The sequence below is a fragment of the Electrophorus electricus genome, unplaced genomic scaffold (assembly GCF_041902795.1).
Source record: "Electrophorus electricus isolate QZ-2024a unplaced genomic scaffold, ASM4190279v1 Scaffold78, whole genome shotgun sequence".
In the NCBI taxonomy this organism is placed as follows: Eukaryota; Metazoa; Chordata; class Actinopteri; order Gymnotiformes; family Gymnotidae; genus Electrophorus; species Electrophorus electricus.
In genome coordinates, this window is record NW_027658795.1 from 110,885 (window position 1) to 130,161 (window position 19,277).

Genomic DNA, 19,277 nt, shown 5'->3' on the forward strand with positions numbered 1-19,277 from the left:
AAGTAACAGCCCTTCCATTTGACCCGTGTCCAGCCAGCCCATCATGATGTTCCTGACGCCCATGCCCTTCACCTCATCCCAGACCACCCAGTACTACGTACTCCAGTATTACGTGCCCCAGGTACCCAGAGCAGAGAAAAGCGCCTGTGCAAATATGTACACAGTGTAGCAAATGGGTTGAAAATCTGTCTATAAACAGGTTGGCCAGCAATAAATAAACTGCTCCTAATATGTGTAGATAAAAATATGTTTTATCTTGGAAGCAGAAATGAGAAGTTCTAGTTTAGTTTTTTTTTCAGTGTAAAAACTAAATGTTTTTGTATTTTTTGTTTGTTTACTGCTTCGAATATCTCTTTTAGGAGTGTCCTATATGAATGGCCATGTCTGGTGCTAGGCCCTTTACCTCTGCTGTTCTGTTTCATTCTCAGTATCGCCACAGTGGCCTTCCCTACGTGGGACATCCCCAGCAGTACTCCGTCCAGCCCACAGGACCCAGTACATTCTACCCTGGGCTCTTTCCTGCAGACTGCCCACTAGCATATGGTGAGTTTGGACTTCCCTTTCTCTACCCCCACCTGGGAAACACACATGCGTGCTCTCACCGATAAAGAGACCTTTCTTCTGGGTATTCCCGCTGGCTGAAACTGTTTTGTCTTTTGCTCTCTTACTGAAACAAGTGCTTTTTTTGGTCACCACTAGTGGCAGGGCCTTCATACTATCCTGGCCAGACCATATACACCAAATCTCCATCCATAATAGTGCATACAGCTCAGCAGCCTCCATCCACTAAGAGGGTAAAGAAAACAGTGAGTATTCCCCATGCCTCAGAGGTGAAATTGATTTAATTGTAGCTTGACTTAATAGATGCAATAACTTGCTGTTCGCTAAGATCCGTATCCGAGACCCTAACCAGGATGGCAAGGATATCACAGAGGAGATCATGTCAGGAGTAGGCATTAGCCAGAACATAAGCCCACCAGTGGGACGTCCCTGCACTACCCTTACTGCTCCACAGGTAAGCCATTCAGTCCCACAGCCCGAGCCCCTGATCGGCTGCAGACTGCTGCTTCGCGTGATCCACTCCACAGGTCAAAGTACTCTCTCATCTAGTCCTCCCTCATAATGAGCTCTGAGCTGATTGTTTGGTTGTTTGGCTGGCTTTCATTGTCTTGTCCTGTTAAAAGCATCATACAATCAGCAACAAAATCTGATGGTGTAGTTTGATTTCCGGCCATTCTCTCTTCCTTCTTCAGTGATTCGGTCGCACCGTTGACCCTCCTCTGTCATATTTGACTTGTTCCAGTAGCTTGTGTGATTGTGGCTGTTCTGATTTCAGAAGGCTTCTCAGATGTGTTTTGATGTTCCGACTTGCCGTGCCTATTCTTTCGTCTGCCTCCATCTTAGTTCTCCCTCACAGCCACTCGAATCCTCCTGATCTTCCCTCGTGTTCCCTCTACACAGACAGCCCACGTAAAGGCCCTGTAAGAAGGATTCAGCCAAACCCTGAGCACCTCAGCTCCTCTGAGGAAAGGCCTCTCTGTAAAGGGAACACTCACTACTGCGCTGTTGCACTTACTTTGTGTCCTCTTTCCCTAAATGTTAACAGTGTTCCTCTTTCCTCTCTTTCTCTATTTCTCCTGCCCATTTATTTAAGCACCCCATGCTTGTCTGCTGTCTCTTGCTGTCTTTGTGTCTTCACCCTCCACACACACACACATTTTGTGCCTTTGCAGCTGGATCTTTTGCCCTCTTGTGTTTTCTCATTTCCTCTCTCTCTCTCTCTTTGCCTCTTGCTCTACTCACTTCTCTAATTATGCTGTGCTGTGCTGTGCTGTGCTGTGCTCACCCCCCCACCCTCGTTGCCATTCCCCTTCTTCTGCATGTGTGTGCAGTATCTCTCTCTCTCTCTCTCTCTCTCTCTCTCCATCTTTTCTGTCTTTTGCTAGTTTTTATGTCCACACCCTCATTATCCTCACATTTTATACCTCAAATCCCAGCAGCTGAACAGCCAGGTAGCAGAGCAGGGGAATGTCAGTGTCGGCCTGGCCCTGGAGGCCCACTGTCTGGCGAAGGTTGCAAGTCCAGCAGCCGGAGAGGCGGTTGCCTCAGGCACGCTGACGCCCTCATTGCCTTCCAGCACTGCTGCTCCTTCAGGCCTCACTCTCCCTGGCCAGGCTGTTATAGAGGCAGTCCAGGCCTGTGGAGCCTCCACTGGGGCAGAGCTGAAAGAGACTGGGAAGGATCCAGAGGTCTTGCTGGAGGATAAAGTGGGGCCCATCTTACAGTCCAAGCTTAGGCAAAGCTTGAGTCAAGGTAAATAACCACATGCATGACATGCTATGTTAGAACACTAAAAAGACACCAGACTGATTTGTTATGTTTTACAGCTATTAGTTTATCCAACACCTGGAAGAAGCCAAAAGAGGACACTCCTGTGGGGCAGGCCCAGTGTCCTGACAGAGAGGTGATTCCTCTCTCCAGGTGCTCACTGTACCCCTCTCTGCATGCAGAGCCAGAGCTGAAGGATGGGAAGAGGCAGTATGATAGAGACTTCCTGTTGGCCTTCCAGTTCATGCCTGCCTGCATGCAGAAGCCAGAGGGGCTTCCTCCCATCTCTGATGTGGTACTGGACAAGGTAAGCCTGCTAAAACATTGGCCTTAGGGGACCTTTAAAACCATTCCATGGAGAGGGGCTGATGGACTTCGACTTGACTCTGTTCTTTTCTAGATCAAACAAAACAAGCTGCCCCTGCAGCAGGTGGGCCCTCGCATTATCGCCAGAGACCCAGGCTTCAACCCAGCCTCTGCAGACTTCCGCAGGGCAATTCCTGGAGGCAGGGGTGCACCGGTGGGTCTCTACGCTCATCCCTTCTCTTCTGTCTCTTGCACAAATGAATGAGCGCCTGGTCATCTTATGTGACCGAGGTCTTTGTGACATTGTTACCGCCCATAATAAAGAGCACCCATTCGTTGCTTCAGCTGCTCAGTGTAGGCCCGAGACAGCCGTCTCCCCGCAAGATCATCACCAACGTGTCCATGAACGACGAGGTGCAGCTGAAGAAGGCCGAGAATGCCTGGAAACCTGGCAGGAAAAGGGAGAACACCCAGAACCCCGAGACCCAGAAAACTCAGGTCAGCACCTCACTCCGCCATGCCCTGTTTTCAGATTTCAGAGTCACAGCCTGTTATGGTTGGCTTGAAAGATACTTAATTTTTTTTGCGATATGCTCTTCAAGAATTGGATATTTAAATTATAGAGTCGTTGTTTAATTGGGTGGGTGTGTGGGGAGTGTGCACGAATGTAGCTATGCAGGGGGACATTGGTTTCTAGTGTAAACAGGGGGTGTGATGATACTGAGGGCCAGATCTTGTGTGCTTGTTGTTCCTTTTGTTGATTGTGGTGTTGATTTTGGTGAGAGAGTATTGTAGATTATTGAAGTGAGGTGTTCAGACTTGAGTTAAAAAAGAGTAGTTTTGTTTTTGATGCATGCATAAAACTTTTGCCATTGCAATTCAGTAGTAAGTTTCTCTAGTGAGTAATGGTGCTTTCTTGTTTGTCAGTTCAGAAGTATGGTTTTCTTGGATTAATGGTGTATGCTTTGGAGGCCCTCTCTGTCCCAGTGATTGCTGATGTGTCTCCTAGCAGACACTGCGGGAGATGAGGACCGAAGGATATTTAGAGAGTGTGATAAAAGGTTGGCAGCTTCCTGCCAAAAATGTTTTATGGGTGTACTGTGCCATATGGCATGCATAGTTATCTACGGTGTTATGTGTGAACAGTAGTGTATTCTGTGGATGATCTTGTATATATTATAGGTTAGCGCCCAGTGGTTGTGTTTAAAATATTCTTGCAAATTTGTGCGCAATTCAGCATTGGGAGAGATTGACAGATCTTCATTGCATTGTCTGGTCGGTAGGGTTATTATTGGATCAGATTTGGTTATTATGTATATATTATTTTGTTTGTAGGAGTTATATGTTGATTAAATCTGAAATTCTTGTAGGTAGTTCTAATGGGTTTTCTTTTAATTTGAATTTGGAGCACATGAGGGGTTTTAGTTGATAAGATTTGATAAACTGTTTGCTGCCGGTGCTACGCTTCTCGGAAAGTGTGATTGATGTATGATGCCTTTATCTGTCTATATAGTAAAGCTGAGTGATTTTTGTTCATGACAAAGTTCCAAATGGCAGAGTAAATATTTGGTGAAAGTGAGGAGTTAGTCATTATGTGGAAGAACTGCTGAATTTAACAAAAGATTGGGTTCTTTGTAATGGAAAGCTTAGTTGGTAGTCTGTTTTCCTCTCCAGGAGCTTTTCCAGAAGGTGCGCAGTATCTTGAACAAACTGACACCACAGATGTTTAACCAGCTGATGAAGCAGGTGATGGACCTCACCATCGACACGGAGGAGCGCCTCAAAGGCGTGGTTGACCTGGTTTTTGAAAAAGCCATCGATGAGCCCAGCTTCTCTATGGCCTATGGCAATATGTGCAGCTGCCTGGCTATGGTGAGTAACATGTTCCCATACATTGCTGCTGAAGTTCCATACAAAAGCAAATGCCACACAGAAGTGAACTCTGTTTGAACCACTCTAAACGGACATGGAGCTTTAATCAGCTTCTATTTAGTAACAGAACTCTCAACACTATCTTATACCCAAGTGTTTCTCCTACATGTCTTTCCTGTGTAGTTAAAAGTGCCCATGGCAGACAAGCCCACCAGCACTGAGTTTCCAAAAGCTGCTGCTGAACCGCTGTCAGAAGGAGTTTGAGAAGGACAAGGTCAACGATGATGTTTTGGAGAAGCTGCGGCACCAGCTGGAAGCGGCCACTTTAGTAAGCAGCACTCCTGTCTAGTTTACCCGACTCACCAACCCACAGATCAGGAGAAAGGGGACTGAAATCGGCAGCAGTGCTGGGAGCCAGCCAGGTCGTTATCGGGTCCAAACGCGCTGTTTCTTGCTTTTGTCTTTGTTCTGGTTACTCCTCGCAAGGCCAGCGAGCGGGAGAGGCTGGAGGAGGATCTGGAGGAGGCGAAGGACAAGGCCCACAGGAGGTCCATCGGCAACATCAAGTTGATCGGGGAGCTGTTCAAGCTGCACATGCTGTCGGAGGCCATCATGCACGACTGCGTGGTCAAATTATTCATGAACCACAACGAGGAGAGCCTGGAGCGTCTGTGCCACCTCCTCGCAGCCATCGGCAAAGACCTGGACTTGGAGAAGGCCAGGGTAAGCAGGCCGCGGGCCTGGTCTGGGTTGATTTAATATTCTCAGCAGATGCTCAGCACTTGCATCGGATTATCTTTAATATGTCATGTAAAGGTTTACGGTGCATGTGTAGATGAGTGCTAGTGTGCAGTGCAGCGACTGTGCACATTTTTCCGGATTTTGTCCATGATGTGTTTTTCACAGCAAGTACTTTACACAACAAAACTGAATGAAGATGTTTTGAATATTGTATCTTGACTGTCCATTTTGTCTCTGGTAGGAACAACAGTTGTAATGTGGACAGTTCAGTCACCACCTAGTGTGACAGTTATTTGTGTTTAATTTTCCTGGTCTTTTTTATTGTATATTGTTTTCTCCATGCACGCTTTTAACCAAAAAACAAGCATGTTGAAATGTTGTCTATAAAAGTTTTGCCGTCAGTGTTTTCTGTTGCTTGCCTGTTGCCTGCACTCTGACTACAGGGTAGCCAACTAATTAGGATCATCATCTATAGTGCGACTAGCATGCTGTGCTGATATCAGTGTATTATTAGGCCTTGGCAATGATTTTAAAAGTGTCCAAGTTCATGTTGTTTAGTGAAGTTGTCAGTGTGGTTGTTAGCTCTGCTCCTACTGCAGCTGACAAAATGAAAGGCTTTTATTCAGGACTGGTCAGCTGTTAGAAGGTTTTGCTCTCACAGCCTCCTCCACGTTTGCCGCCTCCTGCTGCTGCACCCTGGATTCCCCAAAGCCAAGTGCAGCTGATGACAGCACAGCTACACCCACAGTGGCAGTGAACTGCTTTACAGCACTGACCAACGTGCAAGGCAGCAGGGTTTACATAAGAGTCATAAACGTCTTGCGACATGAGTTCAGCTGAGAGCACACCTGATCGAATCGAAAGGGGAAGAATACCTGAAATTTGTCGACGTTTCTCTTACACACTCTCTCTCTCTCTCTCTCTCTCTCTCTCTCTCTCTCTCTCTCTCTCTCTCCCAGCCAAAAATGGATCACTACTTTAAATATATAGAAAAGACAGTGAAGGAGAGGAGGGCTTCCTCACGCATTCGGTTCCTGCTCCAGGACGTCATCGACTTGCGACTGGTTAGAGACTCTGCGTGTGTTTGTGTGTTTGTGTTTGCCATTCCAGCGCATGGTGATGCAAAAGAATGCATCTGCTGATTTTGCTTTTTTAGCATAACTGGGTGTCGCGGCGAGCTGACCACGGGCCCAAGACCATCGAGCAAATCCATAAGGAGGCCAAACTTGAGGAGCACGAGGAGCAGAGGAAGGTGCACCAGCAGCTGCTGTCCAAGCAAAACAAGAGGCAAAGGTGTGGCCCTCAAATCCGTGACAGCCTTTTTCACCTGGCTGTGTGAGGCCGAGGACAAGTCCAAGGACAATTGACAGGAGGATGGACACATTTGCCAACGTGTGCTAAAAGACAATACAATAATTCAAAACAATAATAAAACTGTGTGACAAAGAAACAAAAGTTCTGACTCTAATGTATTTTTGCTTTTTCCTTTATGAACTGCAATTAAAACTAAATGTAACATTTGCAGTTGTTCCAAACAAAAGGCAGAGATGAATATAGAAATATTATTATTTCTTTTTATTTTATTCTTCCTTGGCTTCTCCTGAATTCAGATAGGCTCTGCCCATTAGATTTAACTTTTTTTGTTTGTTTGTTTGTTTGTTTGTTTTTGCTAATTTCATACCAGTCCTAGGATTTTCACACAATCTGAGTGAAATTGGTGTCAAAATATTTGGATCTGAATCTCAATAATTATTTAAACAAAAACCTGACATAAAAAATACAGCTGTCCTATTCCAGTCTAATATTAGTAGTACAAAGTAGTAGTACAAATGTCAGGCTTTAACTTTAACTAGCTGTCACTCCTGAAGGACGTGTTCAGATTTCATGAAATTTAAAAGACTTATACCAGTATTGACTTTGAGGTAGCTTACCAAATGTAGCAGTTTTGTCAATATGGGGCATTATAATATGCAAATAACTGTTTCTCAACAACTGTTCTTCTGATCAAGATGAAATTTTGCATACTGCTTCTGTAAGCAAGCTGGAAGATTCCTAAGGATGACTCAAACATTGGCTAATGTTTTTCAGGTAATTGGCTAATCATAGAACTGGCTTCAGTGGACTGCTATAACATTGATTCTTGTAGAAATTACTTTGAATTTAAATATCCTACTGCTTTTTATGTTGCTGATGAACTGTAACACTAGTCGTAGGACCTTTCTCCAATCTTCACAAATTTGGTATCAAAATGTTGATGAGACTGAAACATGTTGATATTTGTATGGTATATGGCCCCTACATACCTATCAATCCTTCCAAGGTGTACTGATTCATTCAAAACAGCTGAAAAAAATAAATACTTCTTTGAGTAATTCTTATGAAACTTGACATGAGTACCGATTTATGGACTTTGAGCTAGCATGGCAATTATAGGACATTTTAGCCAATAGAGCCCCTCTGACATATGAAAAGGTATTTAAAAACAGAAAAATGAGTCAATCCCATTGTGTTCAAATTGTGCATGAGAAATGTGGTACAATACTTTGTGACTATTCCACAAATAAATTCAATACGTTTCGTAAACCTTTTTTTAGCCTGTTTTTGATACCTAAATTAGTTTGTCAAATGTACCTTTCAAACAAGTGAGTGACCTTTTGATCTAGAGATACCTTTTAAATGTAAAAAATGCAGATCTTCTCGTAAATAATGCTCAAAAATATGTGTATTTAACTGTCAATCCCCAAGAGCAGGATTTTTCTTAATTAATAGCATAAAACTTAGCCATAGAGTGTTAGATTATCACCAAACTTCAATGGTGTATATGAACATACTGTGAATGCAAGTACATTTGGGGTGAACTGACCTTCTGGGGGAACTATATTTCTTACTCATGTCAAATCAGAAAAAAATTATATTTATATAAAGCAATTCAGCAGAGAAAATTGAGAGATTAGATTTAAAATACAACATTCCTGGGAACAAAACCTCAAAACCAACCACAGAGGCTGGTGAACTTAATGTGGGATGTCATCAGCAACCAAGTTGTGCAGCTGTGATAAAATGATTGGACCCCTTAATTGCCACCTGCAGCTATAATAAATGTAATTCTAATGTATGTTATGAATTCAATAGATAAAGGAAATTAGACATTTCAATAGCAACACACCTCCCTTGATGGAATGACTGGGTACAGAAACTAGTTGGAAGGGCAGAAAGGCCAGAAAAATAGCAGAACCACCGCCTTCAAACCAGACAACAAACCTGTTTAGTGCTGACAAAGTTTTTTTTTTTTTCAATTAAAAAATACAGACTCACTCTCAATAAATAACCATTTGATGAACTAATGCAGAATATAAATTAAGACAGTGACACAAGCTTTACTGTAGTTACTAAGTATTTAGGTTTCAGTGTTTTTAGGACTTGGTGGGATGGTTACGAGAAAATATTGGCATATTAGATATGCAGAAAAATACTATGAATGGGTTCAACACCTGATGTGCGGACTCGTTTGACTTTGGATCTTGAGTATATGGCACAGTAGATTTCACGCCAATAATTGTTGCAAAGAAAAACAACCACCTGAATGCTAAAACATTTAATGGAAATAAATGTTTTATGCAATACGAGAATTATGGAAATCGGATCATCTTTGGAATAGAGAGGAGCGTTAGGCACATACTGATAATACATTTTCAGAGACAAACATTATCCCTCATGTAGATAATACAAACTCGCTAGACCTAATGGTACAGAACCTATTATTAATACAAACCCACTAGACCTAATGGTACAGAACCTATTATTAATACAAACCCACTAGACCTAATGGTATAGAACCTATTATTAATACAAACCCTCAGCAAAACGCCATCAGAGGCACAGACCAAAAGGGTCAGGAAGTAATTGGAGACAGCAACAGTACTAAAATAAAGCAAGTCTAAAATCAAAAGCAGACAGAGACAAAAAAAACAGGTAGCAAACAAAACACCGGGAAAAAAAGTTTCAGAAATGCCCACAATGAAAGGATGGCAAGACTCCACAAAGATAGGGGTTTAGGCCTGGGTAATGACTGTAGACTAATAGGTAGACTCACCTCTGAACCAGTTCTGGAAACGGTTAGAATTCAGAGGATCTTTGGCGGTTATAGCTGGTGGTGCATCCAGGTTGATGAATGAGGGCAGACCTGACACTGAAAAACTGTCAAATGGCTAAAACAAAACAAAAAGTTTTAACTCATCTTAAGTGTGCAGCACCAAACAACAATCACTTTCCTTCTATAAGCCGATTTATCATTATTCAGGGGTGACAAGCTACAGAAACCTCAATATAGTTTCATCACATCAAATTCATGTTACCTATCCTGCTTACACTACATGATTATCACTGTGTTAACTATCTGCTAGATAAAGTAAATTAATTCACCTGGTCACCAATTTAACTTGGGCTGATAAATGACATTATTGAATATTGTCATAATTTTTAAATTTGTGACAATATAATGCAAATGATTGTTCTGTTGATTTGTGTCACATATCAAGACCACTTTTTAAAGATTTTTGCCTTTATTTAATCATTTTCTTGTACAAGCTTTTTCATCTGTGGCTAGTTAACATGTATACAGTAGAAAAGATTGCATTTGATTATAGTCCACACCAACACAAAATTGATACATTTCTTAAAAAGAAACTTAAAAACATAACAGATTTTTCAGTCTGGCAAAGCATGCTGCAGTCTGTGCAGATGAAGCAGAGACTCTGGTACCAGTGACCTCCTCTCCAGTAGACAGTGAGAATGGACGAGCTTGATCAGAAAAAGGGGATCAATATGCCAGTTAGACAGTGTTTTGGTTTCCAACCAAATGGACAACACGGCAAACTTGTTTAATTATCAAACTTGTTTAGTGTTACATAAAATAAAAATAAATAAAATCTCAACTCGGTGTAACTTCTTTCATTTAAATTCACTGGGCAAGTGTCACGATCAGTCCCTTCCATGTAATTTGTTTTGTTCCATGTCTTGTGTTTTGTTCCATTCCATAGTTTTGTTTTGTCCTCACATTGATTGCTTACACCTGTCCTTTTCTAGTTTTGTGAATTTCATGTATTTAAACCCTCTTGTGTGCCTTGGTCATGGCTGTTCATTGTTTCATTGTTTGTTTAACTGTTGAATGAATGTTTGACTGTTTGAAGGTTGTTTCTTTGTACTTCATGCCTTCGTGTTTCCCAGTCCTGAGTGTTCCCTTGTCTTAGTTATAGCCTGTTTCCCTAGTTTGCCTTTGTGTGTTTTTGTTTTGTAATGTATCCCAGTACTCTCCGTGTCGGCTCTGTGACCCCGGACCATATAAACGACTCTGATTTTGGATTTGCCCATAATAAATCTCGCTCCTCTTCGGACATGCGTCTGCCTCCTTACCTCTCAATGTTACAGCAAGTTAAATGGTTGATGATTATAGCAAGATGTTTTTGTCTAAACCAGCACCACTAAAACATTGTTTGTCTTTTTTGTTGTTAAAAAAATCAATAACTACTGGTGCTAACTCAAAGTATGTTTCCCCCTTCAGTTTTGTTTTATGCCAGAATTAAGACTTTCTGTCTTTAGAATTCTACATGACTCAAACTGAGACGCAGCAGATCACTTAGCTAGAAGAAAGGGTCTTGTACTACAATAATGACTTTTGCAGTATTGCCCATAAGATCCACCTTTTGTTTCTTTAACCCTCAGATCATCCTGTAGATATTAGAATTATTCTAATTTGAAATTGTAATTAACATTTAAAAAAAAATCCTTAACATCACTCTCAAAATAACTTTTACCTTACAAATTATTTATTTACCAGGAAATTTAAGTTGGTATGAATTCATCTATTAATTTTTCATTATTATTTCATTAAATACACCCCCCCCCCCCCCACCTAAAAAAAAAAAGAATAACAGTCCTAATGAAAGGTCTAAATGAATCTTTACAGTAACAACAGTCTTTTATGCTCTTCCAACCACCCACCTACTCCCGGTGGACACACCATACTCTAGTACATGATTCTGGAGTGCTGTGTTATCTGTGCTGCCCAACAAAGACAGATGAAGCAATAAAATGACTCGCCTTTGAATATGCCAATGCAATAGGATCTAGACAGTCACATTCAACCCCAGCTGCAGCTTCAACATCACAGGATGCTGTAACTGAAAGACCTGGTTAGTATTTTTACATTGGTTTAAAGTCCATTGCAGAGTTAAGACCTCATTCATATGATCTGTTTTTGCTTCTCAGGAAGCAAACTGTGGTGTCATTTTGATGCCATGCTCATGTAGGCCAGAAAAAACTCACCATGTCACTGCTGATGCCACAGTTGAAGTACAGAGATACCTGGCAGAACAGAACATCAGCAGAAAACAGGATCCCCTCCAGTACTGGGATAGGCAGAGGTGCATATATCCAAACCTCTACAGGCTTGCTGTGGGATACTTGTGCCTCCTCAGTACCATGTGAAAGAGTTTTCTCCAAAGCCGGAGAGGTTATTTCCAAAATGAGAAACCGACTGAGTCCAAGCACAGCCTTATGTTACATGCCTAAACACACAAACACACACACACACACACACAGTTACCTCACAGTGTGAATATTGTTGTTGGTGGAGACAGTATCATAGATCCTCTTTGCTGGCACATCAGTGATGTCATTGTCAAATAAAATCACCAAGAAAGTCAGGCTTTTTGCTGTTTGTTTTTGAAAAAATGTCCTTGACGGAACACAAGATATGACTGAATGAGCAAAGTTACATTTATATAGAGCCTTTCAAGGAACATACAATGCTTTCCAATGAACACACACAGCTTCTACATTCAGTCACATGCTGGATATTGTGTTAAATTGTTAGAAAAAGAGGAAAATGTGTTATATCCATGTTAGTGTTCACTGTGGACTCAACATCAGACTCTCTACACATTCCTCCTCTCTCTTATCCACTCACTCCAGGACATGGGCTTTGTGCAGGTGTGGGAACAGCATCTGCAGGCAGTGGTCAGTGAGCTGACAGAGGTTAAGATCCTGCCAAGGACTGGCAGTGATCAGTGATCCAGGCACCCAGTGACAGAAATAAAATCACCAAGAAAGACAGCCCTTAAGAATGTTCCAGAAACAGCACCAGTGATATACAGGCCTGTTGGTCCAGCCGGGTCTGACTGAGGTCTACCATCTCACCCAGGGCCCGGAAGACAGCCACAGCGCGTCTCACACACTCCAAATCAGTACCCACACGGACAAGAGACAGGAACTGGAGCAGCGTGGCTTTACTGCAGCTGAACACACTCAACATTCACCAATATGTAGAGTCACAAAACACTAAAACACTCACATAACTACTAACATTAATGCTTTTTACACACATTTTGTTTCAAATGATAAAATTCTTTCCCCTTTTCCAGAATGTTTCCGTAGTTTGTGTGATGTTGTGAGTCAGTGGCTTACTGCAGGGTGACTGTGTGTAAAATGGGGAAGAGTAGCTCCACTCCAGCCTCCTCTATCTCACAGTCATGCAGAGTGAGCTGTGTGTGTGTGTGTGTGTGTGTGTGTGTGTGTGTGTGTGTGTGTGTGTGTGTGTGTGTGTGTGAGCTCACTCTCTGGATGACCATGGAGACGACTGTGCAGTCCTCAGTGCTCAGAGTCAGAGTGTGTGTCTGTGTGTTTGCTGTCAGGTCCAGAGCAGAGCTGCAGGAGAAGTCCAGTCTGTGCTGCAGAGCAGAGAGCAGATCTGCTGCTGCTGCCCCCTGCTGGAGGTCAGAGACACTGCTGCAGTGGAGCAGCCTCAGCAGCAGCCTGTCAACACTGAGAAAACAAAACACACACACACACACACACACACACACACACACACACACACACACACACACACACACACACACACACACACACACACACAGTGGCAGGGCAGTTAATTTCAGATTAATATAAATATTTCACCTGAATTTACCAATTACCATGGACTGTAATATGTTGATTACCTGACACAGGCGTCTCAATAAAACCTAAACAATGCTGGCACAAAATGACATCTTTGAAACTTTCCAAAACACACATAAATGTATTTATAAGTGTATGTAAATGTATATAGGTTTTTATAACACGCCCAGTTTCCTGGTTATTTTCAGCCACTTTTTGGTAACTGCATTTATATTATGTCAAATGAGATTTTAATGCTTTCATTTCTGTGTATTAAGAAATGGTGCTTGATCAATTTATGTTATTTATCCTCATATGGAAAGATTTGCTTCCATATTTTCCATATTTCAAATTTTGTGGGAAAAAGATGTCTGGAGATTTTACACTCTCTTATAGCTTGCAAGTTATAGGACAGTGCCAGACCTGTAAACAGTGCCACTTCATCCAGTGTTTAGATGACGTTTGATGCTTAGACCTCATTAGTCATATGCTAATAGTAACTTTGATACAATCTTCAATACAGTGTTGAATCAATGTGCTTTGCAATAGTGAGCTTTGATGCCTCAGTATCTAACATCCCATCACTACATTGGACTTCTACCATATGTATTCTTGCTCTGCCTGTTCGTTTTCCATATTGTTCTCCATTCCCGTGTTCTTAATATCTGTGTTATCTGACTTTTACCTCTGTGTTTTCTTCTTCCTGGTTAGCTGCACTTTGTTTTTTGTTTCTCATGTATTCTGGTAACCTGCTCTGCTCCTCCTAATAAACAAAGTTCGACAACACGCTTGTGTCTTGCCCTGCCTGTCTCAGCATTACAGCTAATCTAAAGGTCAAAGCATAAACTTCACTGGCAGATACACCTATATTTAAGCATTACCACGTATGTACACAGTTTTCTAATTACATTTACATATTAACAAATAAGCAGACATCTAGTTTCTGGACATCTGAATATTTTCAAAAATTAGATTCTTTAAAAGGTGGGTTTAAGTGATACAGCACTACAAAAAGCATGCCAACCATAGGCAACAAGCAATCCTTGAATTAGAATAACTTAATATTTCTGTATGTGGGCAAAATAATAATATGATTCATAGTCGACATTATATTTAGGCTCCATGCATGTAAATATATCTTTTATTTAAAAATGAACACATTGTCTTTTTTCACCACTAGTCACTTTGAAACCATTTAAGCCCACTAGACTCCATTTAAGATGACCTTAGAGTGTTTTAATGAGGAGTTCCTTCAAGTACAAACTTGCATCAGTTTTCACTGTACTGGCTGCAAGTAAGAAATTATGATACGCAAAATAAATGCTGTTTGATGGAATAAATGAATGACAAATATGAAGTTACGATGTGATCATAAATGGCTTAGGCTAATGTGTCCATGTGTTCTTACAATCCTGGCAGGTGATGTGTGACTGGGGTTGGAGCTTCACTGAAACAGATGTTTTACATCTTGTTCTGGATTATAATCTGGCTAGTGGAATTCAGAGCCCTTTCCCCAATGGGAGAAAATGATTTTATTGTTTTATGTGAGATCATCCTGAGCAGACCATTCACAAATCAGAACAGTTTCCTGTGGCTACAGTGAAGACCTCAGCTGATACTGGAATATTCACCCGCTGCTTTGATATGCTTATCTCACAGATTTCACAACAAAATCCCAGAATATCTACAATGTAGATGAGACAGGATTTGTCACTGGTCCATGACAAATCCTGTAAGATTATGTACCAGACTACAGGTGGAAGTGGGAGGGAACAGATAACAGTCCACATCACTGGGAATGTTGTTGGGCAGATTCATCATCTACAAAGGGAAACGGTTGTACAATTCTTGGTGTCAAGGAGGTCCAGACCGCAACCCCATTTTTGTAACAGAACATGGATGGTTGGACAAATCTCTTCTTAAACTATTCACTCAGATCTCAGACTGAACATTTCTCAGGGTTTTAATATTTGATGGTTAAACCTTGCATGTGACTCTGGGACTGGGGGACTAGAGGGCGTCTTAACATTTTTTCTACTCCTGAACTTCTTACTGAATAAATGTTGGGCTGTTAATTCTTTCAAAACTAAACATTTTTAATATTTTGTCAATAAATCATGACATGATCTTACTTGGAACACTTAAATGGACTTAAATGGTCCAACTGTACCTATTAAGCTGATGCCAGACTTTTCACTTATTTAATAAAATATCTTTATTTATATTATAAAACAGACATGAACTAATAAGCACATTTTGAAATAAGACATTCATATTTAAATCAATTCAAAATCTATGAAAAATGCCTGGAAAATTATTTTGGCAGGCTTATTGCATACAGTATAGGAGTAAAGTTATGTTAATATGGAAAGGACATGAAATTCTATACCACAGCTATTTTTGAAAGAAAGACTTAATTCCTTTAAATCCTTTCCATACAATCCTAATTCGAAATCTTTTCTTCTCACATTTTCTTGCTTCCGAGGCTCCATTTGCTTCTTTCGTTGTCTGCTCTATGTCTTTTTGCTGACGTTTCAGTTTCTTCTTCTCATGTGTCTTCTCATGTGTCTCCTTGAACAGCTTCTCCTGTGCATTTGGTGTTGCCCTCACATCTGAGTGAAAGGACAGGGGAGGCAGTAGTGGACGGCAAGGCCTGTAGGGTCTGGATGATGGGGCTTCTTGGAGCCAGTGGGGCTCACCAGGTGCAAATCTGGTAGGCTGTCTGAGGGAGAGTGAGGGAAACCTGTTGTCTCGTGGTTTGGGAGACTCCAGGGGGAAACTGGGCCTTGCGCTTTCCAACTGTGAAAAAAGCATTTAATTTAGCATCACTATTAAATACATGCATGTGCACACACTTTGATATACTATCAAAAATATAATATAAGTTAGACTGTGATATTGTAGTGTCATAGGTAATCCATTTGTTGATATGCCCTAACACATTTATGCTAACTATTTACCTGGACTTTAATTATAGTTCCTTATTTCAATCTAAAATCATCTCCTGTGTATAGCAGAACATTGCTTCATTGGATGTGCACTGCAGTATAACTGTATAACTTTTCCTACTTTCTCAAGCTGTGCTCTCAGCCTTCTCAGTTCAGCTTTGATCTCCACATTCTCCCTCTGCAGTTCTCGCACTGCTAGCTCGAGGTCTAGACCTCCAAGACACCGCCCCACACGTGCAGCCTTCCGTCGGTTGTCCTCCCTTGTCTTCCTCCGACATTCACCCAGGGTCTCTTTCCTCAACTCCTCCTCCACCTTATGGTTTCCCATTTAGAACATGCAGAGACATATGACCCAGCAATGTGTATTCGGTCCCTAGAGATCTTCAGCCAACAAAGATTCTATATATATATATATATATATATATATATATATATATATATATATATATATATATATAGTTATTCTGTTCTTCTCTGCGTTCTTTTTTTCTTTTTCAATCTGAGATGCTGCAGAGCCTCATTCTAATCCCTAACAGGCAATTTCTATCTAAAAAGGGCCTCATATCAAAATTTAAAGTGGTGTGTTAGTTGTAACAGTCGCCAGCTGTGTTGATAACTCACTCTACGATGCGCTGACACGGTGGAATCTTCCAGCTGCTTACCGTCCTCCTACAAAACAGAAACCTGCTTAACACACTGATATCCAGCTCAACAGGAGGATGTCTTACAATGTAGGTCGGATCTAAAGTGTGTGAATTGCTGCAACTAACTTCCAAAGGATGAACGCTGTTCTGCCAAAAATGCATCTCACTTTTGTATTCTTATCTATTTGAAATGTTTGTACTACTGTTTGTCTTCTGTTTATTCTGACTAGCAGTTGCTATCACACCACGCGACTAGAATGTTATACGTATGACGCCGCATGGTTACAGAATTCAAAAGATTACAGCTCGGACGATATTGAACGCGCGTTAAAATACGCTCATTAATGAGTTTAACAGACACCTGTTCATTTCAACACAATGGGAGAAATTACTCTGCTCACAGAGCTTAGTAACGCGTTAGAGGAAAATTCGCTGCTGCTCTTTAAAACACTGAGCGTTTTTCTTAAAACACATAAAAGGTGCAAGATCACGCGTTGTCGTGTGAGCACCTCAGTCGTAAAAAGGGCTGAGTTGTCATGAATGCGTTATGATCAGGAGTAGTCGGCCGTACTGCTGCGACATCCGGTCAAATCGACTGTCCTCTAAAGAATCAGCGCAGTACTAGTTTTGGTAATAGCAGCATCTATGGACATAAACGGCGGCGAAACGGATGGTTTTTTTCTCGTCAACTTTATAGTCCATTACACCTGCTCCTATAGATCGGGATAAAATCTCCATATCAAAACCTCTGTGCATTGGCATGATGAAAATTTAGAGCACGCAAATCCTTCACTTCTGAAACAGTAGAAATTATGTAATTTTACACAGATTGAAAAAAACCTCAAAGTCCAGGGTCAAATTATTAACATGGAGAGTCCGAGAATTCATGATAAACTAAAGTAAAGAAAAGCGCACGAAGACAAACCAGGGATGCAGGCTATAACATTGGGGCGAGGATAAACATTCAGGCTTATATTCACATGCACGGAAGCCTCGATTAACAAACAGCAGCTGGACTTACAATAAATAGCAACAAGACTAAACTAAAACAGGGCTTAAAAACATGGTCAAATGAGCATTAAACCAGACACAAGTGCAAATTATGAGGGGTGCAGAAAACGAAACGAAGGAATGGAACCACAACAAGGGAGTAAATCAAAACAAAGACACTAGACAGTAGAATTTAGCTGCAATTCTTTGTTTAACTTCAGAGGGTTAAATGGAGCTCGCTCAGATGATGGTGTTGACTGCTTCAAGGATTTTCACTAGAAGTTATATAACTGCAAGTTATATTACATTACCGATGTCTAAGTGTATGCAGCGCAGAATTCTTTATTTGTAATGTAATACATGTCCTATTTAATTCTACAAGATAAACAGGTTGGAAAATATTTGTGTAAAATAGATTATGATTATTTTTGGAACATAAAGCCATGCAAACATTGTAAGTGGACATCAAGGAAAAATATAAAATAAAAGAATAGTATAGCATACAGTTACAGGGTATGCCTGTTTTCATTGATTACTAGGGAAGCTCTTTGTCTCCCTCTTGTGGCCATTGTTGTCTTAGCCAACAACCGTATCAGCATAAGGGACATGAAGTTATAGAACTTAATTAAAACTGAAACGTATTTTTATAAACACGATTTGACAGTGTGTTTTACATATTCTGGTTGAATATGACATTTATGTGTACAAGATTATAAAAAACACAATCATACATTTACCTGATACTTATATCCAAAGTGACTTACGAGTGAGTATATCTTGAGCAATTGAGGGTTAAGGGCCTTGCTCAGAGAACCAACAGTGGCAACTTGGCAGCAGTAGGGCTGGAACCGGTAAGCTTCTGACTACAAGTCAAGTACCTCAAACACTGAGCTACCACTGATCACTGCTGGGGGTAACCATAAATGTTAGAATTTACAATGTTGGTTACTAAACTATTTAAAAAACATTTTGGAACATTTATTTATTTCATTTCCCCTAACCTTTGACAGCACAGCTTTTCCAGACCTCTGTATGCATCTTCTTACCCCTTCTCTCTGCACACAAAAAATAAAACGCATTGAGAAGAGACTAATTGCCCAAAGGATAAAAAATAAAATGACATATATAATGATAAAAGGAAAAGGTAAATAGATAACAGTAGATGTGTTAATATAAAATCAAAAGTCATCTAAACAGAACTCAATGCAATAAGTGTGTTTTGAGATGTTTTTGTTTTGCTGTTGGTTTGTTTTTTTTGTTTTTTGTTTTTTTTTGCTTTCAAGTGCTAATGCCATTATGAGTTGCTAGACCATGAAGACATTTAAAGACATTTAAAGAATAATAAAATAATCTGATTTTGCTGTAAAAGACAGATGTCATGTTCACACTGCACAACTGCACTGCTTAATGTGAGCAGACATCTTATCTATAGCAACTTACAGTTTCAACTATATTACAGAGCTAGGTCCATATAGTGGTAGGAGTTTGATTCAGTTCAGTTCAGCTCACTCAG

At 40.8% G+C, this 19,277-nt stretch overlaps 1 pseudogene; it reads left to right on the forward strand.

Annotated features, from left to right (window-relative positions):
- The first annotated feature begins 819 nt into the window (after positions 1 to 819).
- On the forward strand, positions 820 to 6,657 carry LOC145656543 (eukaryotic translation initiation factor 4 gamma 3-like; annotated as a pseudogene).
- Positions 6,658 to 19,277: the final 12,620 nt, after the last annotated feature.